This window comes from Pararge aegeria, chromosome 10, assembly GCF_905163445.1.
Source record: "Pararge aegeria chromosome 10, ilParAegt1.1, whole genome shotgun sequence".
In the NCBI taxonomy this organism is placed as follows: Eukaryota; Metazoa; Arthropoda; class Insecta; order Lepidoptera; family Nymphalidae; genus Pararge; species Pararge aegeria.
In genome coordinates, this window is record NC_053189.1 from 5,003,296 (window position 1) to 5,028,774 (window position 25,479).

At 35.1% G+C, this 25,479-nt stretch overlaps 1 protein-coding gene across 3 annotated transcripts in view; it reads left to right on the plus strand.

The window, feature by feature from the left end:
- Positions 1-25,479, plus strand: part of LOC120626724 — a 50,377-nt gene that overhangs the window by 9,265 nt on the left and 15,633 nt on the right. Inside the window, exon 1 of one of the 3 annotated variants that reach the window (XM_039894379.1) lies at positions 20,326-20,366. The exons of the other annotated variants lie outside the window; for them this stretch is intronic. The gene's annotated coding sequence lies outside the window, so the exon portion shown is untranslated. Of the gene's footprint in view, positions 1-20,325; positions 20,367-25,479 lie in introns of those variants that run through there. 3 annotated transcript variants of the gene reach the window in all.

The following is a 25,479-nucleotide window of genomic DNA, read 5'->3' on the forward strand; positions in this document are numbered from 1 at the left end:
TCTTTAAAATATGATTGTTACTACCACCATGCACATTTCTACCGCTAAGCAGCATTGTCAATACTGCTGTTAAAATAGTTGACGGTTTTTCTACTATTAATAATAATAAAGAAAAAATATATATACATATATATATATATACAATAACCCCTTCTCATTGTGGGAGGCGACCCGTGCCCTGTAGTGGCCCGGTAATGGGTTGATATAATGATGTTGGTGCTCATATATATACATCGAAACTTATACGCGAACGAAGTCGCGGGCGATAAATACTATAATATATGTAGGTACCCATAGTTACGGAGACCTCACATATAATCATTTATGATAAAGCATACTTAGCGTTAGCGAACGATCTTAAATCAGATTGCTCACCAAGAAAGTAACACCGGCAACCACGCCGTTTAGCCCAAAACATAGCAATGCTTCGTGGCGTCAGTAATAAGCAAAGCAGTAGCACTCCTTCGGACGAGCTCCGTCACCAAACTACTACATTTTGGTCTGGTCTAGTCTGGTCTGTTAAATAAGTTTGGTTTTACATTTGTAGTCAAAAAGAATCGGCACCATTAAATACGTTTTTATCTACTGTAAGTAACTGAGTTAATAATAAAAGATAAGAAAGTTTTCTAGAAATTACCAAACGAGAAATCTTATAGAAATTAATAATTATTCATCCTTTCTCAAGTCAGGTAAACGGTGAGACTTAAGTATTAAGGTTATTACATTACATTTTATAGTTGTCACTTGCCGACGTAGAAAGTTTAATTTAATAATTTTATATTCCGTTAATGTTTTATAAATAATGAAATCTACTTAGATAGTCGTGATATTACGATTATTATAAAATAATAATCGATAAAAACGGTAATATTTATTTTATATTGCTTATTTAATACACGTAGTAAGTTCGCATACATTAAGACTTTTCTATATAATAATTAAATATGAATTTGTAGTGAGATTATACTTTCTTAGTACATATCATTATCTTCAGTACATTATCATACTTTCGTGATACTTCATATATAAATATGAAGCATTTGCAAAAATAACAATTATTTAGTAACAACAATTATTTTAGCATCTTAAGAAAGAAGAAAAAGTTTATGGAATCACTTCTCGTTGGTCAATTGCTTGGGGTACATAAATGCGAATTGAGGACAAAGATTTGATTCCCGGGACGCTCCTAGTAAATAAACTCTAAGTACCAGCCTAGAATTGGGATTGTGGTTGAATCCACCCTAGTCCTTCGTTACTATCATGTTGTTATAATCATTAAAGCCTGCCAACCTTAAGTAGAGAAGTGTGGTGGTATGCTGTGTTATGATGTAAAATTCTCTGTCTCTTATGAGAGAAAAGGCCTGTGTTCAAAAGTGGGATGATAATGATGGAATAACTATTAGAGTAAGAGTATCTATTTTAGAGTAAGCTCTTTATGAAGAAATTTACCTATTGAAATATCTAAACTCTAATAAATAGTCTGTGCCATGCTAAAGAGTACTAACAAGGTTGGAGACGAACGAAAAATATAATTAATTATTATAACATCATCTTTAACAAAATAAAAAATAGCAACTAAAAGTGTAAATTAAAAAGTACTGTTTTTTATACGACTGTCTAAAGACGGTCTTACGCAACATGTGCGCACGCTCGAATAACTTTCACGGCCGATTCAGCAAATTAATATAATCGTTTCCAGTATGAAATGTTTTATGTCGGATATCACTCGCGTGCGATATGTCGTTTATTATTAATCGATTATATAAATCGATTCAGTTCTATATGGCTTTATGCAATTACTTTCATCACTGAGGATATGAAACTTTACGATTGTTCAAACGACTTTACGGTATTCGATTTTATTCAAAAATATTCAGAGAGATTTTGCCATGTTAGAGATATTCTTCTAAAACTTGTGATAACGTCCGAAAAACACCGGGAGGTGTCTTTGCATCGTCTGGGTCTCAATAAAAGACTTAAGTGTAGTTGGTTTACTAAATAAATAAATATACTACGACAAAACACACATCGCCATCTAGTTCCAAAGTAAGCGTAGCTTGTCATATGGGTACTAAGATGACTGATTAATACTTTTATGAATAATATACATAAATACTTATAATATACAGATAGCACCTACACACAGAAAGCATGTTCATCAAACAAACATTTTCCAGTTGTGGCACTTGATTACAATCTCACCTTGATGTGGAATAAAAAAATAATCGAAAATACGTATTGATTTCAAAATACCCATCGACAACAAACTCAAATTCGGTTCATCCGTTTGGGAAATACAATGCCACAAACACACATACACAATACAGACGCACAACACATACACACGCGCACACACACACACAAACATGCAAACGCGCACACGCACTCGTGTCGGCTTATCCGAGAATGCAATGGTCCCTGCGGTCGCAATGTTTCTCTCCTAACCGAGGAATCGAACCCAGGGTGTTGTCATTCTTAATCGATGAAGCTAAATACTAACACAATCGGCAGTTAACTCTTACTTTGGTCAAAATTTCTTCAAATAAGTAGATCGTCCTACTTGTTTAATGTAAGTAGGCCTTTTAGAACATAAAAATACAAAAACTTTCTCTCTTACCAAAAAGAAAACGAAAGGTAGGTAGCCTACCTTTAATTATTTAATTTTTATGGTTCTATTTACCAATTTTGGAATCACTCTGCCTTTTGAGTTTGCTCGGGTTTGCCCGCAATTCTTCAGCTAGGGCTTTTGGCAGAATGTTTGTATAGTAAAAATCAGATGTACTAGATTTGCGACTCTAGCTCAGCCACATTAGACCCATTTTACGTTGACGGTAGAAAGTTTGATAAGCGAAAACGACTCCTCGATTGCGAGCGATTAACTCTCGTGAATCCTAAGGGTACTGTTCAACAGGGCAAATTATGAGATATTATTGTTACATTTATTACAGCGAGGTTATTATACAATTGATGAGTTTCTTAATGACAAGGTTGCTTGGAAGCATCCGCCTCCGCTTTCATCTCTCACAAGATAGAAAAATGAATGTTAAAATGTAAAATGTAAAATTTTGATGTTGGAAAAGAGCAACTGCTGAGTTTCTTGCCGGCTTCTTCTCGGTAGAATCTGCCTTCCGAACCGGTGGTAGAGTCACTACACACGGACAGACTTGACGTTTCAAAAGTGCTTGTATTAGGCCTACTTGAAATAAATGAATTTTGAATTTTGAATTTTTTGAATTCATTTCACAGTTTCGGTATAATAAGACTGTAAAGCTGATTGGATTTGACAGAGCTCGTTTTGAATTATTGTGTTAATATCTCTAAATCACTCAGGACAACAAAAGTAGTACACCTTGAGCTATTTATAACAGAACTCGTCCGGGGAATTATTAGAATCTTCAGAAGTCTATTAAAAAAATATTACTTATCTACTGAGTATATATATTACTTATCTATTTGTATTTTGTAAATAATTGTGTATAATTATATACATAGCAATAATACATAAATAGCTCATAAAATATAGATCATAATTATTGTTATTATTAAACTCTTTATTTGTATACCACAACCTTAAAATATACAAAATATAATAAAATCAGAAACATAAAGAAATAAGTAGAATACAAAAGGTGGCCTTATCGCTTAATCTCTGCATGGCAACCCTTAAATAATATAGATTTAAATACATATATATATAAATACATATATAAATTAATATTTATTTTATATTATAGCAACATACAAATATAAATAATATAGAAGTATATACAAATGAATTAACATCCACTGCTAGAGCTAGACCTCGTTTAAGCAGCGTCAACTATTCCATCACTTATACCTGTTCACAAACTTAAAACTTGCCTATAGTTACTCAAATGCAAATGCAACCTCAAAAGTAACTTAACTTTTCAATGTAAAATGTATGAACACCTACTTGCGAATAGACATTAAAAATTTCATACGCACACCAAAGCCATCATGAATGCCAATTAACTACACAGATGTATGCAATTAAGGTCACGAAAGTAAAAACCTGAGAAATACCTTAGAAGTAAAAACAACAAAAAATAATTGAATGGAACAGTGAACGGCATTTGTGTTCATTCAATTTATTTTTACACGAGCCTACAACTTGTGCGCGTACAATGTTCATGACCGAAAGCCTCAACGGGATTGGTTGCTCATAATCATCACGCTGGGCATGCGGGTTGAATGAATGAATGAATGAATGAATACACTTTTATCGTACACCACATAAACATATAGTAAAATTATAAATATACTACGACAATACACACATCGCCATCTAGCCCCAAAGTAAGTGTTATGGGTACTGAGATAGCTGTTGAATATTTTTTTATAAATATAATACACATAAATACTTATAATATAAGTACAGATAAACACCCATACACTAAAAAACATTCATGTTCATCACATAAACATTTTCCAGTTATGGGAATCGAACCCACGACCTTGGACTCAGAAAGCAGGGTCGCTGCCCACTGCGCCACTCGGCCGTCAAAATAAAAATTTAACAAAAAGTATATTATTTGGCGGCCTTATCGCTACAAAGCGATCTCAGGCAACCAAAGGCGTTAAACACAGCTGGAACGTTACGGCACGTTAAATTTCTGGATTTATTATTTCAGAATTTTCTCTAGTCTGCTCTGATGGTAGACTTCGGTCGGATTGGTTACAAATAATAATAATAATAATTAGATTTATTGCATAAATACACATAGATAAGTTACAAATTTAGCTTTTTTTATTGAAACAGTGTATTACCATTAATTTGGCGTACAACTTACAATCATATCATATGAAATAAAAACATTAAAAAATAAATAACAACCACAATTTGAACGCAAAAATATACAAATTATAATATCGATAGTAAAAATAATCCAATGAAATAAAAATAAGCAGTTAAGTCAAAATACAAGTAGGTATATTTTAATGAAATTAAAAAAGTAATCCTTGAATATCCTTCCATCCAGCCTTGGTTAGGAATCTATCAGCAAAGACGTGCTGTCAACCGATTGAGCGTTCCGGTACGATGCTGCGTAAAAACCAATTAGAGGTATGGGTTTAATATTATGTAAATACCCTAAAAGGTTAGCCCGCTATTGGACTGCAACATCAATAACTTACGCCATTTGCGATGAATGAATACCTACACTTTTATTGCACACTGAACAAAAATACTGAAAAAACCGAGTACAAAACTATTGAATATTAAATTAACTTTGCCTTTAACAGTGCTCGTGATGCGGTGGCACGAACTGTGTTCTAACAATGTTTTAATATCTTATTCATGTTGCTAAGTGTCATAGACACTTGGTTTGTGGCAATGGGTACATTTTTATTACTCCACTTATACCTCGGTCTACTATTAGTGTGTACTACTACAGTGGAAAACACTGATTTAACTATCAGTGAGTCCACTGTAGACGAAAGAATAAGCAGGCTAAAGTGGCAGTGGGAAGGTCATGTCTGTCGTAGGACCGTGAGCGCAGAAGCGCTGGAGTGGACTGCGCACCGATGGGCACAGTGTGGGACGACCTCCAGCCCTTTGGACATATGACCTTAAAACCTGGATGAGAAAGGTGTAGGACCGTGTGTGGTGGCGTACTCTCGGAAAGGCTTGTGTCCAACAGTGGACGCTTGCAGCCTCATGATGATGATGAGTCCTTCCTTAAGTTAAACAAAACATCTGATTCTTCACGTTATCGATATACTCGTATACATAACAGAATGTGTAAACTGTTGTATTAGTTGTATTTCTGTATAGTGTGGTATTGCTGTGAAAGTAACTAAAATAGACTAGCCTAGCAATTTCTATGTCCGTCATGTGACGTATCTTCTCTGCATAGGTGGCAGAACTAGGCTTGTTCGATAAATTAGTTACATGAGGGCCATTGAAGCTTAGAATCTAACGTTATTCCTAGAAAATATTCAGTGCTCTAGCATCTACTTTTGTTGAAAGTCGACCTTATACTAAACCAATGCTTAACACAGCCATAGTAAATACAGAATTTTGTGGACTTAGCACCTTCTAAGCGTAGATTTTCTATATTATTGACAACTTTTAAAAACTCTTTCAATTTGTCCATAATAATAAATAAAGAAAGCAAAATCAATAAGGCCCGCAGCAGTCCTTGAAACGGCGCGTATTTTGAGGAGGTTCCTCACTCTGGAGCTCTGACCTCCGGTTGCTTGGGTACTCAAAAGCCCCGCAAGCGGACGAGTGGTTTTATTTTCTATAAATTTTTAATAGTGTTTTTATTTTTCTTTTATTATTTCACTGTTGTAATTTTAAAAAAAAGTATATAAATTAATGATATAAAAAAACGTGTGAGCCGTCACGGGATGCCTGGCAGATGTGAAACATCGAAATTGTTTTCTGTAAGTTATTGCAGATATTGTATAATGAAAGCATTACAAATTTGTTTCTCAAATTAAAAAAAAAATACAACCAAATGGATACCCACTCCTTTTGTAAGTCGGTTAATAATGACTGTTTTATTACAAAATTAATATCCATTTTTATTGTTACATACGAAATACAAAAATTTAAGTGGCCTGTGTCGCCCAGACAAAAATCTGGTTTACCCTCCGCCTATAGATGTTTCACATCAATAAAGAAATAGTACCTTTGATAATAAACTACATCAAACCAGAGTTTTATAACCAGGGAAGTCTTGTTAATGTAAAGGGCTAAAAACCAAAAAAGTGAACGTCGTTCTACTAACAGGTCAAAGACACTGTTTGGTCTAGAAAGATTTCATCAACCCAACACCCACAACTCTCTAAATCCATATATTAGAAGGGTCCTGTTAGTATAATGAATTCAAATAACAAATAGCCCTAAACACGAATACCACAGCTATGCTAATAGATTCATTACAAATATTTGATCAGTTGTTGCACTAACTAGTTGCTAATCGAAACTTTAAGGTCTGTTTTGTTGAAGAGTTTTGAAAAACTTTTAAATCAACATGCTTCTAACAGTTCCCAACTTTGTTAGAGGTACACTTTTTAAAATCATTTTCTGTAGCAATATTTAACTACATCTTTACATATCTATCATCCATGTGTTGTGTAGTCACGTTAGATAAGAATATGAACGATAAAAAAGCTTGGGTGTGAATTGCTCTAACTTCATAGCTTCATATTAATTTACTGTGAGATTGTGAGAAGGTGACAAAAAAAGATTACCCGGCTAAGTTTGTTGTGGGCTTTTCTTAGGCCAGAGCGCGTTTGGAACCCTCGTAGCTTAAGTTATCATCATCCTCATCATCTTCATAGACGTTCTCTGCCCGACATAAGCCTTTTGAAGTGAGTTCCAAATTCCACGGTTCTGTGCCGCTTGTGTCCAGTGGCTCCCCGCGGCGCGATTTATGACGTCGGTCCATTTCCTTGGGGGTCGACCAACGCTGCGCTTACCAGTGCAGGGCTGCCATTCCAGCACCTTGTGACCCCAACCTCCATCCGTTCTCAGAGCTATGTGCCCTGCCCATTGCCTTTTCAGCTTTGCGATTCGTTGAGCTATATCGGTAACTCTGGTTCTTCTACGGATCTCCTCATTTCTTATTTGATCACGTAGATATACACCGAGCATAGATCTCTCCATCGCCCGCTGAGTGACTCCGAGCCTTCTTATGAGGTCCTAAAGCTATCATCATCCCCTTACAATTATGTATGAAGGCTTCATACATAATTGTAAGGGGCCTTTTCAAGTGCCTGTGATAGGCCTACATGAATAAAGAAATTTGAAATTGAATTGAATAGAATATAGTTGTCACCAGATCTCTTACCGTGGGTTTCGTATGAGGCGACTAAGGAAATATTATAAAGGAGAATAAAACGGACAGCAGCGTCTTCTACTAATACTATAACATACTGTATCACCCATCCGTCTCGTCATCGTGGTGATAAAACCTCCCATTGAGAGAAGCCTTTAGTCCACCAGTAGTCTGTAAGAAGGCTTAGGCTATTGATGATAACTAAAACACGAGCCTCCTCATATACCTTAAACGGTTGAAAAGAAAATATTGTTTTCGCACATAGGCTAAGATCGGGTCACATTCCGTGTAGCAAATTTGGGTTCCTTATGGGAATGAAACCCTCTCCCAATTTGTGACATGTGGCGTCACAAATGATGTGCATCATTTACTGATGCAATGTACTCGCTATGACGTAGTTAGGAACTCGTTATTAGGTTACTATAGGGCTGATATGCAGCTGTTCTGTAAAAGCCATTTAAAAAAAAAGAATAAAAAAAAACTAAAACACAGATAAATAATAAAATATTATCTCTGAGCTACATACAGGTCTTACCTATGAAAAAACTAAACCAATTTTAACCATTTTTTTCTAGTTTCCTAGCTATCTGTCAGCAAAAGACTTTGTAATTAATATTTTTGCTATACCTAATACCTACTATAATGCTAATACCGCGGCAACAGAAAATATAATTTATTAACTATTTGATTTTCAAATAACACTCAATATAAATAAAAAAAACTTATAAATTAAAATAAAACTCCTACTTAGCTCCCACCTTTAGCCAAAAGCGTTGAAACAATTAAATTTAAGCAAGCAATTAACCTAACAATAATCTGTAGGAGTACATTTAGTATTCTCTATTTATTAACTTGTTAAATCTGAGGTCGCTGTTTCTAGATAACAACAGCTGGTTAAATATTTAAACCTGCTTATTGATTTAGCACAAGCGGGAATAACCACTAGGTTAGGACTTCAGCCTTACTTTCAGAGGAACAGAATTCGATACCCGGCTAACTTTTTAAATTTCACTTAAATAAATAAATATACTACGACAATACACACATCACCATCTGGCCCTAAACTAAGCGTAGCTTGTGTTATGGATGTGACTGCTGAATATTTTTGACAATAATATACCGAAATATACATACTTATAAACCATCCAGACTCTGAAAACATTAATGTACTTCACGCAAACATTTTCCAGTTGTGGGAATCGAATACCTACGGCCTTGGACTCAGAAAGCAGGGTTGCTGCCCACTGTGCCAATCGGCTGTCAGTCCAACTTAACTCCTTGCTTTAACGGTGAAGATTAACACCCGGCTAAGTTTGTGGGCTTATTCTTACACCAGGGCGCGTTTGGAACCTCGTAGCTTTACTTTTAAGTTAACGAATATGGTTATCTCACTACCATTTACACATTTTTCATGTTATGTACGCATCATAAGTGCCATCTATGTAGGCCCACTTGGATAAGGATATTTTTGAATTTGACTTGACTTTAACGTGAAAAAACCTATAGGTCTGAGAGTTCTCCCTAATGTTCTCAAAAGCATGTGAATTCCACCAAAGCGCACTAGCGTTGTGGACTACGACCTAAAACGGCTGGTTTCCAAAGTCCAACGGTTCTCCGGCCTATGTTCACCTATGTCACTTCAGCTTCGCATCTGGTTGAGCTATGTTAAGCTAAGTTCAGTCAGAGCAGAATGGAGACTTCACACACCTTTAAGAATATAATAAAGAACTCCCATGCTTTCAGGTTTCTTCGCGATGTTTTCCTTCACCATTAAAGCAAGAATTTGATTGTTTAAACTAAAACGCACATAATTTCAAAAAGTTAGAGACGTGCGTGTCGGAGATCGAACTCTGTCCCCTCGAAAAGGATGCCAATATGTTAACCAGTAGGCTATCCGCGCTCTTTTACAATACCGGTATGAAAACAACTGCATCTGTTTATATTTGAAGTTACATCGACTTGTTACCGGAACCGGTTTACCACTGTTGATTTCGTTTGAAGTTTAATGACTGTGAAATAAGGATTATTTGCTATGCTCACGGTAACTTTGAAATAACAGATAGTTTAACTGTTGATAATTCAACTTTATATAAATCTACAGTGTAGCAATTTACTAATAATAAAGCAGAGATGTTTGATTGCTAAACGTTAATCTTTAGAATTAGTCGGATTAGTATCTTGAGGAAGGAACGTAGGTACTTATACGATATTTAACATCACGCTAAATATCGTATGAGTACCCTACGCCCCTTGAGAGCCGAGCAAACGAAGTAACAGCGCAAGTAGGCGACGCGACACGGTGGATCCGGGTTTAAGGCGTAGACTAGCGGATTTGTGCAGAAAAAATTACTTTTAGAAGTTGTTGATGAACTCGCTCGCGAGAACAGTTATATACACGGTGACTTTTTCTTCGTTGTAAAGCAGTCACTTTTTAATCTGTTCACTGTCTCTTTTTATTGTAAACGATTAAGACATATTAAGAAAATTAAATTAATTAATAAATTGCGGTAAAATATATTCGAATAGGTACTTCATTAAATAAGTTGCTTCCAAATTTGTAAATGCAGAAATTTAAGTTTTATTTGGTGTCAAAGTTCAAGTCAAATATTACTTTATTCAAATAGGTCCATAGATGGAACTTATGAACTATAAAAAAAAGCAATTTGCTTGGAGCAATAATTCACACCCAGGCATTTTTATAGTTTACCTAACTTAACTAGTAGTAGACTATAATCATGCCCGTTAGAAAGCAATGAAGAGTTCTAGGTTGGATCAAGCTTGCCTAGAAAAAGCCTATTCATTCTTGCCTTGAAGGTACTCAAATTATACGTGGCAGGAAACACAGTTGCCGGGAGGGCGTTCCACATCCTAGCGTACGTATCAGTAACGTGGATAAAAAACGTTTCGTGCGCGTTTATGGAATATCAACCACATAAGGATGCCACCGCTCACGGTGTCTTGCTCTTAGATTAAACAGGAACTTTTCTAAAAGCTTTCCTTTAAATTTGAAATTTTTAGAAAGCATCTCAAAAATCTTTATCGCTGGTGTAAGCTTCAAATATTTTGAATCAGTAATATATTAAATCAATGTTATAATTATTGCTAACAGTTTCGTAGATCGGATGGATTAACGAAAATTCAAAAATTACTGAGTAGGTATACTAACGAGTAGGTAACGAGTAAATAACATTAAAGTAATACAAATCTAAAAATAAAACCGATGTAAAAATAACTCGTTACCGGAACCGGTTGACCACTTTTGTTTTCGTTTGAAGTGTAATGACTGTTAAATTAAGGATTATTTGCTTTGCTCACGGAAACTCTGAAATTACAGCCCGTTTAACTATATTCATACAAATTTTATAAATACGAATGTGTGTCTGTGTGTTTATTTGTTTGCTATCTATGTTCAGCTAGATAGCATTTTGCCATTGCAGCGATCTTAATAAAATTAGACGCTTTTATAGCTTACATCTTTGAAATGGACATATGATACTTTTAATCCAGGAAAAGAACCCGGTAAACCTTCCCGCGATATTTAGAAAGATACTCTTTATTAGGATGCACGTCTACAGCTCAATCGGCATTTAGAGTTATAAGTCAAAAATAGATTTTTGACTTATACGCTAAATGCCAAATTTTTTTTTTGTCTTATGCGCTTATATGTATAAATTATGCTCCCCAGTTTAACACTTTTTTAGTACACGCCATGAATCACTAATATAATAAAAACATTTCAACGGTCTTTTTTTTCTTTAGTTTTACATTGTCCCTGAAAAAAACTTTATAATCCTTTTTGACACATGTGCTAGAACTTAGTGGGTTTTATGATAGTTTTTGATACTGGCAGTTAGGGCGGTCTCTATCATAGCTGTTAAAAAAAACATCTTAGGATGTTGTCTGTTCTCAACTTCTTGAGACATTTTGGTCTGCATTCAAAAATTCTTCTATGGATGCCAATCGATCTTATCTTCATGACCTCTATAAATTCAATTTAAATTCGAAATTCAATAATTGTATGTACCTATTTGAGTAAGTAGGCGTACTAAAAGCCATTTTGAATCGTCAAACATACTTTCTTTAAGACGGGAAGAAGGGATTAGAGAATAACTAAATAAATTAACAGAAAAGATAGAGATTTCTCTTGAAAATAATTGCAGTAAACAGTGTGATATAATCAGAACGTAATGGAGATTCTGGCATAGGCGCAGAATTAAGAATAAATACAAAAGCCATGTACACGACTCATATTGAAGCATTAAAAACCACTCCACTGTAATAGTGTTTTTCGAACAGGCGGTTAGTTACTTCACTCCATTTAGTAGTTGACATAAAATGGGGAAAATGGGAAATGTTTGTGAAGTAGCAACATTACGCGGGTGTGAAGTGTGACGTGCGCGGGGCATTTGCACTGTTTTTTGGACACAATGCACTGCATGCAATAATGGCTGTATGAGGGGTTTTTTTTTATTTCACTACAGCCACTTGACTGTAGTCTCACCTGGTGGTAAGTGACGATCCAGTCTAAGATGGTAGCGGGCTAACCTGTTAGTGAGTATGGTAGTCATACCACTAATCGGTTTCTACGCGACATCACACCGGAACACTAAATCGCATAGCGGCAAATTTTTGTCTGTAGGGTGGTAACCAGCCAGGACCAAAGCCTCCCACCAGACCAGACCAGAGCAAATTCAGAAATAATAAGTTCCCAAATTGTCCCTGCCGTTAATCGAACCCGGGTCCTCCTAATTCAATTCGTCAAAAATTACGGTAACGGTTCTGTATGTTTCTTATTCTGTGGGCATAGGCTTGTAAAGTCTTGTTCAGAGAATAATCTGCATTTAAAATTTGATAAAGATCTCGCGTGCCGGACTAAATTAAAAGATCTGTTTTGTTTATGTTAGCGTGTGTCTAAAAGACAATGTATAGACATATACATTGTCTATACTAATGAACATCTTATTAGGAATTATCATACCGTTCAACTTAATGTTTAATTAGGCATCTGGGTAAAGCTAATTGCACATTACATCACATTCTTAGACGGTCAATACAATTCGATATAAATTCGTCATAATGATCATATCACGAATGCTATCGTAACGGACTACGGCCCAATCTCTTCCGACAATTAGTAGGGATTAGGTCCACCACGCAGTGCGCGTTTGTGGACTTCACACGCCTTTGAGACCAGTATGGAGAATTCTCAGGCATGCAAGTTTCCTCACGATGTTTTCCTTTACCGTTGAAGCAAAGCCTTATAAAGTTAAAGGTGCGTGCTGTGATTCGAACTTGGCCCCCTGAAAGTGCAGCCGAAGTAATAAACCACTTGGCTATCACCGCTTTATATTTATTTAGTGTTCATTGTTATCCAAGGGAAAAGACATTGAGATTCTTTTGGAGTCTGTAGGTCTACGTACTTTATTTGATTTGCATTGTATGCGACAATGCTAGCCAAACAAACACCTTTGACTCGTGCGCTGAGCTTGCTCAATGAGTTAGTTCGAGATAATTCGGGGCTGGATGTTTTCACTCAAACGGATCACCTCAGAAGAGAAATATTTTTTTTTTTATTTTGTTTTATAATTGTCTCATAAATGTAGCTGGGAGAGACGAATTGGGAAACTGTAATTTCACTCTGTGTAGTTAAAAAAATAATAAAATGAACATAGATAGGTACCTAAGTTCAAGTACTATCAACTCCTATTTCTATTCCATTTCAATGTAGAATCGTACATCAATCTCCATCTCTAGTGCTTCCGATTCATTCGTCCATTTATACATTCGTTCTTGTGGATTCTTATCCTTGCAGAAAAAAAAAAATTTAAAGGTCTATCTACTACGAATGGCTGGCAGAGATCGCTACTAAGCTATCTTTGTATTATGTCTCTTTGTTTTTCTATTCTTCTTATATTTCTTCAAATAGAAGTGTTGTGCAAAACGAGAGTAAGAATAAATAACATAGCCCTTCCTGTATTCGGAGTAGAAACAAGCACGTTTCTAAGTTTCAGGTTTACTGAACAAGTAATATTCTGCTTGGACCACGTTATGAGATTCAAGTACGTTCTGAATCATGCGGTTGTACCGCGTGCGTTAGGTCCTGTAATCTGCGAGCATCATTAAACATCTATTGTGATGTAATTTTTCCGATAGAATAAACACAAATCGATTTGAATTACACGAATTGCATTCGTAATTGGCTAATTTGCGTCGTGCCATGCGAGATGTCTTTATTCGTAGAAATGTCCTTAGCAATTGAATCATTAGTTGTAAAACAGCGGTGATAAAATTTTCAATAGTTAAATAGCTTAGAAAACGTTTACACATACCTAACAAGTATAGAAAGATAAAATTATATATATATATTGTGAGCGTAGGTCTATCTACTAATATTTTACTAATGAAGAAACCCGAAAACCTTAATAAATATTTTATAAAATCATAATAACACGATAAACAAATGGTCAGAAAAGCAAAATAAATGCTACAATAGTTAAATAAATATAAGTATAAGTAATGAGAAAAGTACAGATGTAGAGTTTCAACATAAACTGACTAACAAAACGTACTGACGCGTGTGCGTAGAGAAATCATGAAAAGAACTTCCTTCTTTCGTAAATCGTCAGTAAAAAATTACATGAGTTATTTCATATCTTGTTAACATAATTCTTATTTATGACTCAAACCATTTTTGACGTGACAACGTCTTATAAATTGGTTTGCCGGGTGACACTTCAAGAAACTGCGTTACGCTCCGCTCACGTTATGCGCTCACAATGAGAGCGAGTGAGAGGCACGCGCCCGCCTAAGAGCGAGAGAGACAGACATAAAAAGTGAAAGGCACGCGTCCCTTTGTAGTAAACGCTGTTTCATTGTACGCAAATGTATTGCAAGTTATTGTATGTATATTTGTATATAAATACGTATGTATGTGTAAAGGTAAAAATAAAATTTTGTTAATATGAAATTCAGTGCGAGATTCTTTGTATAAATTAATGTTTTAAATATAATTCTTTGTATAAATAAATGTTTTAAATTGTTACTATTATTTCATCCTTCTTCCTACTATACGAATGAATATTCACATTAAAATTATTTTACCATTCAAAGTCGTTGTCACGTAAAACTTTCGCCCGTATACCGACTTTACAGGCAACCAATTTTTTTTACATTCGCTGAATAGGTACTTACAATAGAAATAAGTCAATAACCTAATAAATATATATATAAGAGAAAGTGTGTGGGTATGTTCCGTATAGGCTCCGAAACGGCTGGGCCGTATTCAATGAAACTTTCAGGGAATCTCCGGATTGACCTGGCGAGTAATCCTGTAAAGTTTGGTGACGATCGGAGCACTCCTATTTTTGAACTGATGATGATATTCTATTGTTGGGTGTACTGATGTAGATAATGATCTTCACCCGCTCGAGAAGAGAATAGAAGGGAATGAATACGGAGAGAAATAAATGATTTAATGATGTAAGTTTATTGTTTAAATAAAATAATGCAAAATCTAACCCGGCGAAGCGGGCTGGGTACGCTAGTGAATATATAAAAGAAGCTATTTCCATTTAAAACTTACTGTCAGAAGTGATGTTTTAATGAATGAAAAAATTCCACGAATTTTTTCCACCATCCTTTGTATTAAAAAAATCTACAACACGATTTTGAAGTTGCTGAGCACACTCATCGAAGTACATTCTGTGGAAACCGATAAATAGGCGTCGGTGATGAAAAACTTAGTTTATTCGCCTGTTAATGATTTGTCGCTTAGAATTCTCCCGGCGCGACGACCCACCGAGTCGAAAGCTTCGAGCTGGCACTTGGAAATGCCATCCCACAGGAGACAACAGTGCCCTTTGCTAGTTTAGACTTGATCCTGTGTGATCACTTATCCTGGCGTGCAGTACCGTGTAACCATTTTTAGGATACTTAGTTTATTATGTAAAATACACTTGTATTTTTCACTGTCTTATTTACGGCTGTGAAACTTGGTCTCTAAATCTTAATCATAGAACGAAACTTGTAACTTGCCAAAGAGCAATGGAAAGAAGCATGATAGGAGTGAAGATAAAAGACCGATATAGTAGCCACAACATTAGAAATCAAACTAGAGTTATTGATATTCTAAGTAAGATTGACATACAAAAATACAAGTGTATTTTACACTTAACTAAACTAAGTATCCTAAAAATGGTTACACGGTACTGCACGCCAGGATAAGTGATCACACAGGATCAAGTCTAAACTAGCAAAGGGCACTGTTGTCTCCTGTGGGATGGCATTTCCAAGTGCCAGCTCGAAGCTTTCGACCCGGTGGGTCGTCGCGCCAGGAGAATTCTAAGCGACAAATCATTAACAGGCGAATAAACTAAGTTTTTCATCACCGACGCCTATTTATCGGTTTCCACAGAATGTACTTCGATGAGTGTGCTCAGCAACTTCAAAATCGTGTTGTAGATTTTTTTATTACAAAGGATGGTGGAAAAAATTCGTGGAATTTTTTCATTCATTAAAACATCACTTCTGACAGTAAGTTTTAAATGGAAATAGCTTCTTTTATATATTCACTAGCGTACCCAGCCCGCTTCGCCGGGCTAGATTTTGCATTATTTTATTTAAACAATAAACTTACATCGTTAAATCATTTATTTCTCTCCGTATTCATTCCCTTCTATTCTCTTCTCGAGCGGGTGAAGATCATTATCTACATCAGTACACCCAACAATAGAATATCATCATCAGTTCAAAAATAGGAGTTCTCCGATCGTCACCAAACTTTACAGTATTACTCGCCAGGTCAATCCGGAGATTCCCTGAAAGTTTCATTGAATACGGTCCAGCCGTTTCGGAGCCTATACGGAACATACCCACACACTTTCTCTTATATATATATTTATTAGGTTATTGACTTATTTCTATTGTAAGTACCTATTCAGCGAATGTAAAAAAATGGAGATGGGCAGGACATTCACAAAAAGATAAACAGGAAAAATAGAGCAAAGTCGTCACCAACTGGTACCTACGAGATGGAAAGAGAAATAGAGGCCGACCATATAGGAGGTGGCAAGACGACGTTAAACAGACCTTGGGACCAAACTGGCGCAGAGTAGCGTACGATAGGAAGCAGTGGCGAGAACTAGAGGAGGCCTTTGCCAAAAGGCAATCCAAAACGCGTGACATAATTAATTCATAATTTAAGTACACAATTTTAACTCAATATTATTGTAAAACCATACCTAACCTAACGAATCAATATATTAATTTTTATTAAATTTAAAAGTATTAAAATGTTTATTAGTATGTATGAAATGACGTTGTGGAATGAAAGGCTATTTTTATTTTTATTTTTTATTTTATTAGTTTATTTAAAGCTTTAGTGTGCATGCATTTCCCAAATTTGAGATTGGGCGAGATGCTTATACTTAAGAACTCAATATGGTCGCTAATCGAAAAGGACACACCCCGGAGATAGGGAGCCAAGGTGAAAGGGCTATTTTTAGCGATATATAACCAGAAAAAAATAACATGGTAGTGGGCTAAACAGGTGGTTTTCTACGCAGCATCGTATATAAATCTCTAAATCGTTTCGCAGAATGGCTTTGATGGTTGTACGGTTAATAACCACAGCGAAGCCTCTCAGGCCAAAAACATAAATAATTCAAACAGAAATTAAGAAGAGGAAATGTCTTTTCATTTTCTAAAAGTACCCATTTGGAATGTCGTCGAAAATGGTTGCATTCCATGAAAATGGGTTTAGTGTACATAGCACTGTAGATCTTTGTTACTGCAGTGTAGTCAAATGCAGACATAAGTTCAGACAATTATGTCGCAGTTTAAAAATGATGGTAAAACTACAAGCAAAAAGGGGGGTTCGGTAGTAATCAAATCCACATTTTATGATTTAGTGTTATAAATGGTTGTTGGTTAATTTTAAAATTAAATTTTGTTACAAACTCAATTTAACGGCGTGGAGCGCGAGTTATCGAGATGCGTGCGCGCGTCCCATTTACGTTAGAGTCACGAACACACTGGCGAATCCCGACAGCCGAACGAACGCGAGCGGCCACGAACACTCCCGAATAAATTACACGCGGGGTTCCACCACAGCCTCTTGACCGATACATCGATACTTTACGACACTTTTGGGATGTTGATCTAAGCAACAATAAGTAAAACGAGCAAGCAAACGAAATAACAAATATAGCACCGTTTGTTTTGGCTTGGCTCAACACTTTCTAATTTTCTTAAGAACACCCTTTAAATAGATAGAGGTATACTATTAAATTAGTCAACATTATCTCTCTGGGGTAGGTGTGTCTTCTATTTGTCTTTAAAATTCGTCCACCAATTTTCATCCTAGAGAAAAAAACATCAGTACATCTTTAATATACTATCACATTAATTTGTTCAGGAGACAGTATAAAGGGTAGCTTTGGAGCTGAGCAGGAACAATCTGGTCATTTGAGAGAGGGTTTTACTATGAAATAATAAATATATTGGTTACGACTGACATAACACTGTGACATGAGGGCGCTATGGAGGCCGCTTTGGAGGTCTCGACTTTAATCCCCATTTTGGACTTATAATTGTGTCTAGTCTGGTATGGTGGTTTCGGCTAGTGACAACCCTAGAAACAAAGACGTGTGTAGCGTTCTGGTACGATGATGTCTATAAATCGGGGTATGGGTTTACTATAGAATAAGTGATTCTCATTTTCTATTATTACTTATCACACCAATAAATTTTCAAGACAAAATAGTCTTAAAACTGCTATGCCCCAAGTATGCGTTCTTATCACAATAAAGCAGTAAATTGCTCTCACCTGTTTACAAGGTTTTCTCTGTTTTTGGGTCAGCCGTGTCATTCTAATTTCCACTTGACCACATTTGTGTTGAAAATGTTTTGTTTCGTAACCACATTATGTCAGCCATGATGACAGCTCTCGGAGTGGGGCATGTATGCGTTGCCTTTTACTACAGAAAACCCACCCCAGTTTTAACTTATATGTGTGAAGTATGTTTTGCAAATAAAGAACAAAAAGGTGTCGAAATAAATAAATAAATAACAAATAAAAAGAGATATTCTTTTGAATGTATGCTTTTATTATTCTTTTCAAAACGATATTTGCACTAATCAGTCTTGAAAGAGAAAATGGAGCTTTGTCTGCATTATAGAGTGACGTTTTAAAACTACTTGAAATAAATGAATTGTGATGTGTTTTTTGTAATCTGCTCACTCTCAGCTTTGTGTTATGTTCAGTTCATTGTAAAGTCAACATCTGAGGATGCTCCAGTGTCAGACCGTAACGAGCGTAGAGCGTACTTCCAAAAGATCTGTTTCGTGTGGGGTAAAAAGATTGAAGAATTTAAGCTTAGGTAATTTTCATAGCATACCATGGAATTCCGCAAAGTAACGCCTGCTTCTATCCAAAAAGTGTTAACATACCTACATACAAAATGAAGACGGTATCTACACATTAAATCAAACGCAATCTATCACTACACGGGCGGTATAAAACATATCATGCATACAGAGAAAAATCAATCATCTCAGAAACAAATAGAGATAGACGGTCTAAATAAATAATCTAGTAAACTTTGTCAAGCGATAATAGCCTTTATATCAATGCTATACTTTACAAAAAAAAACTATGCGACGAAGTTGATTTGTGCAGAACATAAATCTAGACCGAACGTGACGACAGAGATCAATTCGTCACGCACGACGCGACGTATGCATAAAAATGGACGCTGGTCATACGGTTGTTTTATTTTACGCACGCTTTGGCTGTTTTATAATTTACCTGACTTTATTTTCTTTTGACTGACACAACAAGATACGGATATAAAAACAAAAAAAATAAAGAAGTGGGATACGAACGGCCGTATCGATAAGTAGCGATCTCCGCCAGTCTAACAGTCTTAAAACAATATTAATTCGAAGGAAAACAGAAGAAATAGCAGTGGTAGTTCTTTCTTCATGTTTCTCTTTTTCTTGTTTGTATTCTTAACTTGATATAGTGTAAAAATAAACAGTGGTAATAATAACAAGAAGAAAAGGGGAAAACGATAAAATTTCATTAACCATCTTAACTTTTGAAGGGCTTGCACATTTTTTACGATAAGGATCTGTTTAGCTCGAAAATGCAGCCAACAATATTGGCACCTTCACATCAACAAGTTTTTATCTGTTATCGTTTATCAATTAAAAAAAACTAAAAGCGACCTCGAAAAAAACGACAAAAAAACCGTACAATTATTCGCAAAAAAGATCTTATAAATGGGAAAAATTAAAAAAACACATTGAGAAATGTTAACTTTCCATCGTACAATTGTAGAGACAAAGTTCTTGTAATTGTACGTTATTAATTCAAAGGAAAATCCAAGGAATAAAAGGGAAAGAGAAACTATAAAACTTCATTTGCTATCTTAACATTTGAGATATATGCGACATTCTTCATCGTGTTATATAAAACGATGATAACAATCTCGGCATTGCTATCAGTAAGTAATCCATCCACCTAAGTGCGTGATGTGTGACTGAATACAAATAATTGTAAAGAAAAGCATTTTCTATTAAAATTAACTAGGTTTCATAGTGTAAATAATGTGGCAAATTGTTTGAGAAGCGTTAGCGTTAGCGTTTTAACAATCGTTATATGTGATAAAAGTGAAATTAAAAACAAAAAATCATTGTAAAGTGTACTAAAATTGCAGACGTTGTTTGTAAAACGGTTATTTCTATAGCCTAATTTTTCTTTAGCTGGTTACAAAGATTTATTGGTTTCCGTGTACAAACGTGTGTACTACACGTAAAGATAAATAATGAAACCTTAAAAAAATAATAATTATTCAAGAGAAAACGTTTTAAATTTATGTTGATTAAAGTAAAATTAAAATTGAAACTATATTTAATTATGATAAATAAATACTCGAACAAAATAACTTACCTACCTTAATATAAAACCGGCACATTATTATTACGTTACCAATGATTAAATATATTACAATTATCTAATAAATAATGTATTTTGTAACTTTAATCATAGAAACTTAAAAACACAATTAAATAATCATCGCCATCATAAAAGTGAAATCGCAAATACGAAAAAAAATAGGAACTGTTTCTTTTTATTGTTATGAATAAAAGTTTTCAAATAAATAATGGTACATTTTCGGTATAAAATTCGTATTTTATAAATGTAAATTATATGCATCGAACTTAAGAAAACACGTAACTATAAAATGTTATTTACATCGCTAAATAAGAGAAACGTGCGTCGCACAATTTGAATAACAAATATTCAAATAATCGCGCATTGTATAGCGAAATAAACCTGCACTTTTACTGTATTATTGTTTATGACCATGATTTTTTTTTTATACAAAATATCCATGTTATGAAGATTTTTTAGTATTTATTAACAGAAACAACACATTCAAACATATGCACACAATCACAATATCTACATTCAGTAAAATTAAACAGACACGCGATATATGTAGTAGCATAGCAACTATATGTACAAACTATAAATTACAAGGTATTTTAATATTCAAATCTTCTAAGAGAATTTGAAAAAAATCAATATTTACATTATAAGGTGACTACTGGATTCTTTAACAATTTATATTTATCTAAAGACTCTTAATACGTTAATCAAAATACGATCTTATCTGTCGCTGTAATTTTATAAATACAAGTTTTAAAATAAATTTCCCCGTAAAATGGTTCTTTAACAAAACTTTAAAGAACACGGTGCGGTAAAAATGTACCTAGGAAGTAGTTAAAAGCCCCCTTCTAACTTAGAAATGTATTAAATATTTTTGTACCATATGAAAGACAAGTTAGGAAGGGGTTAGGTACTTTTTATTTTATGTCACTACAAGTTAGCCCTTGACTGCAATCTCACCTGGTGGTATGTGATGATGCAGGCTAAGATGGTAGCGGGCTAACCTGTCAGAAAGTGTGGCAGTCATACCTCTAATCGGTTTCTACGCGACATCGCACCGGAACACTAATTCGCTTAGCGGCACTTCTTTGCCGGTAGGGTGGTAACTAGCCACAGCCAAAGCCACAGACCAGAGAAAATTCTGAAATTATAAATTCCCAAATGGCCCCTGCCGGGGATAGAACCCAGGATCTCCTAATTGAATTCACAGCGTTCACAGTTGCGCCCGAGAGGTCGTCAAAACTTGGAAGGGTCAACCTACTATATCCGAATGGGTATCGCAGTATTCATGTTATTGAAAAACTTTTGTTTCTCAACGAATTCCTGGAATCGATACGTTTAGAGAAAGTTTTTTTTTATATATAAACACGCACCACCTGTGTTTACATTTATATTCAAATGGGATCAAGGTGACAATGAAACTATAATTCATTTGCACACACATATACATGTCAATTATGTCAAGTCATTACAATAAGTTAGGGTCAACCATTTTCTTTTCTTGAAATCCAGCTTAAGTGTTACTTTTTATCGGCTGTGTTTTAATAAACTTGTTCCAAATTTCCCTATCATAATCTAATGATTAACACTATAAGGCACGGATCTCTTCTCTAAACGAGACTAGGTTTAGGCCGTAGTTCACTACGAAAGCTTATTACAGATTGAAAGACTTCACACGCCTCTGAGAATATTATGAACAGCTCTTAAGGCAAGTAAGTTTTCTCACGCTGATTTCCTTCACCGTTAAATCAAGTTCGGAGTCTTGTGCGTTTTAAGTAATTAACTCTGAGAAGTTAGACGTGTGTGCTGGTAATCGAATTCGGTTCCCTAGTTAAATATACTAAGATACTACACACATCGCCATCTAGCCCCAAAGTAAGCGAAGCTTGTGTTATAGAAACTAAGATAGCTGATGAATATTTTTGTATATAAGAATATAATAAACATAAATACTTATAATATACAGATAAACACCCAGACACTGAAGAACATCCATGTTCATCACACAAACCCTTTCTAGTTGTGGAATCGAACCCACGGCATTGGACTCAGAAAGCAGGGTCGCTGCCCACTGCGCCAACCGACTGTCTATGTATTTTGTAGGATTACCCACAAGGCTATAAGAATAGATCGTGTATGTATTTAAATAAGAGCATTTAACGTACCAACAAAAACATTAATACATTACCAACACCTTTGTTTTTTGCCGAATGTTATTTGTTCAGGCTGTCCTAAATAATCGCTAGCCATCTATTTAAGTCTTCTTAACAGCGACCTAGAGGCGTAATGTAAACGGTGCTATCTTTGAGATAAGCAAAACACAAAACTTTGTTTAGGTACGATCGAATATTCTAGGTAAGCACCTACATAATTCAGTTCCCTATGATAGTGATATTATTCGTCACAGGGCTTGTAGAAAAAAATATTAATAAAATTAATAAACTCTCGATTTTCAATATGGTGTACATTATTCTTCTAGTCAAGCTCTTTCATTTGATACACATTTTTAAAGAATTATAAAAAAATATGTTATCCGCCATTTTGTGGCGACCATCTTTGACTAATTCTCATGTCTAGATAGACACACACATCGTTTTTGCTTCGTGGGTTACAAAGTTAAGATAAATGAAAATATTATTATTATTGTTACATTGATATTTATTATGCTATAAAGTCTCAGTTATCGAAAGCGTACTAAATACAATTATAAATAATTTTAGTTTTAGTCAGTGGAAATAAATATTTCCACTGACTAAAACCGCTGGAATTAAGAATCTAGTATAAAAAAACACAATATAATTTTTTAAAGGACTACTTATAATTATGTTTTAGAAATTTCACTGATGAAGGTAGGTATATGTTGGAACATACACATATTCCTGATGTTTATCATCAGGAAATGTTTACATGGGCATGTACACGAGGAGCCTAACTCATATACATGCCCATGGGGCTTACAAGTTAGCCCGCTAAGATCTTACTATCAGTTGAAATTACGGTCAAGGGCTAACTTGTAGTGGAATAAAAAAAAAAAATAAGATGAATAGAAATGCTTCTGAAGCATATTAATTTCGATATAAAAATGACGTGCTACACTGTCAAGTATTTACGTAGGTACATGAATGTATTCAGGTACTTATATCAGATCAGATGATCACTCATCTTCGACATTATCTCGTTCTTTTTTCTTTATAATCTCGAGTTATTACGTAAAACAATAACGTTATTTATATAGCCATAAGGTCTATATTAGATACTCCATGAGGCGGTAATCTGATATCATAGTAATATATCACATGACCTTGTATGTGACTAGCCAAGGCAAAGGATATGTCACGTTGAGATTCAAACTGTCTTTATACATCAATAAACACCATAGAAGTTATTTAAGTACAGCTTAGACGACCTCCCTGACACAGTGGTGAGTGTTGCGGTCTTGCGCGAGGGTCCAGGTTCGATACCCAGATGGTGCAATTCGGTTATTTTTTCGTTTTTCCGGTCTGGTCAGGTGGCTTCGGTCGTGGCTAGTTCTAACCTACCGACAAAGGCATGCTGCCAAGCGATTTACTGTTCCGGTACAATGCCGCGTAGAAATAGATTGGGGCATGGGTTTATAAAAACTTATCCTGTAGGAACACTCCATCACATTCCACAAAGAATGCAGTCATGGACTAATTTGTTGTGAAATAAAAAAATCCACCACGTTTCTTCGACTTTCATTACTTTAGTGGAAATATAAATTCTGAGGCAGTGTTAGTAAAATTTCAGAGTTGTTATCTTTCTAAAAAAAATTAAAATTTATTTCGCTCATGTACGTAAGCCTGTGACGTAAACACTTTTGAAACCTCAAGTCAGTTTGTTTGGAGTGAGTCTACCATGTTTCTGTATAGCATAACCAACACATGTTGTCAATGAAGTGCCAAAATTATTTTTACTATTGTTAATATTATTTAAAAAAAAAAAAAATTCGCATGTTCATGCACTATTTGAAACGTGAAATCTTAAGATTTGCAGTCTCTAATATCGATTCGAAATGTATGTTCTAAGAAGCCAATAAGATACTCACTTAGACCGTAGATAAACTCCATAACATTCGACAAAGAATGCAGTCATGGTCATAAAAAATCATTCATTCAATAAATTTTAAATTTTATTTCTTTCTATTGGTAATTTTACACCACCTGTCCGCTCTCGCTCATCTTGTCCTAATCCAAAGGTTACCTGGCAGAGATCGCTACTAAGCGATAAGGCCGCCTTTTGTATTCTACTTCTGTCTTTGTATTGATATTGGTTTTTTTTTTCCTAACTCATAGTGGTGTACAAATAAAGTGTTAAATAATAATCTAATAATATAAGCACTTTTGAAATGTCAAGTCAGTCTAATTGTAGTGACTCTACCTGTTCGCAAGGCAGAGTATACCGAAAAGAGCCGACAAGAAACTCAGCAGATTTAGGACTTCAGTCTCAATTCGGGAGGGGCCGAGTTCGAATCCCAACACGCACCTCTAACTCTTCTTAAATATTACCTGCTGTAACGATGAAGGAAATAATCGTGAGTTTTCCATAATGTTCTCAAAAGCAGACCCGTCTTGTAGTTTGTCGGTAATGGGTGGAGATTGATGATTATAAACAAATAGTCGATATAAACAGTCGACTAACTAGAAACGGACATAAATTAGTGATATCTGCATATCGTCTGAGAAAAGTTCAGAAATC